This window comes from Myotis brandtii, unplaced genomic scaffold (genome assembly GCF_000412655.1).
Source record: "Myotis brandtii unplaced genomic scaffold, ASM41265v1 scaffold265, whole genome shotgun sequence".
NCBI lineage: Eukaryota > Metazoa > Chordata > Mammalia > Chiroptera > Vespertilionidae > Myotis > Myotis brandtii.
Window position 1 is genome coordinate 1,788,737 of NW_005360086.1, and position 1,375 is coordinate 1,790,111.

Sequence of the window (1,375 nt, forward strand, 5' to 3'; positions counted from 1 at the left end):
GGCAGCGAGGGCCAGGGTGGCCCAGGCCTCACCTCTCGGGCTCCAAGGTGGCCAATGAACCGACGATATGGAGTCTCTGTGGGCGGGATTAACACACAACTTGGAAAGGGATTGGGGGAGAGACGTGCCTGTAAGGGTGACAGGCGGGGTGGGGCGGCTGACTCTGGGTTGAGGCGGAGAGCGCAAGGCAGAAGGGGGAGGGGAGCGGAGCAGGTGGCGAAGCTGCGGGGAGAGCGGGGAGGGGAGAGTTTACAGAAAGTGGCCCTGCCCGAGTGGGACTGTGGCGAGGAAAATCCCACTCGTGGGCAAGCTATCAGGTCGGCCTCCCGTGCACCCGGGAGAGCCTAGAGAAAGGGCGAACGGTGACGGGGACTCGTGCACCCGATCGATTGAATATTAATCACCTCCGGGGCCCAAGCCAACTGCCACCCAGAGGGTGACAACTGCAGAACCCCAAGCAGCCGTGTCAGGCTGGGGGTGGGGGGAGACCACCAGGCCACACCTCCCGCCCGGGTGACAGTTTAACTGCCTCCGCATTCCACTTCAGACCTCCCGGGCGGGCACTCGGACGGAGGGCTGGGGTGAGACTGCAAGAAGAATTGCATTTTATTCCCAATGTCCCAACCCAGGCCTCCGTGCCAAATTGCAAACATATCTACGTGTATATATATCTCTGCGTGTGTTTCAAGTGCCTGCTTGAACACAAACACACGTATTAAACACGGTGCCTTCCTGTAATGTGCGTTAAAGATAATTTTCGGTTGAAATATGTCTGAGTGGGAGAGAGAGAGAGACTCAAGGGAGGGGTGGGGAGCGCCCTTTTTCACAACCTGCAGCAGAGAAATACACGAACTTGACGTTGGGAGTGGAACCGAGAGTCCCTCCCGGCTAAAAATATTACAGGTAGCAACGACGCCCGATTGGCCGCGCGTCTCCCTTAGCAACCAGACGATTGGCTGTCTGGTATCCTGGAGACCGACGTCAAACTCGCACTGGAAACGGGGAGAGAAAGTCTAGGGGAGGGAAGCGTGGGAGGAGGGGAAGAGGAGCAATGAATGAAACGCCCATCGCCTAGCCTTCCCTTCTCCCCTCTTCTCTGCACTCAAGGCGAGATTCCGGGAAACCATCAGTTGGGCGCCGCCTTCCCCTTAAAAGTGTGGGGCGTTCGTTCTCAACCTGCTGAAGGAAGTTAAAGTGAAACTCGTCGAGGAGTGGGGTGTCCGCGGGGCCGGCTGTGTAGACCAGCTTGGGCACAAACCCGCTTTACGTGATAGGCCTAGAGGCTTTGAGCTTTATGGACGCAAAAGCTGGATGTGGCCTTTTTCTTTGCCCTGACACTCGTGCCCTTCTGCCGTCTCTCCCCCCCCTCCGCCCC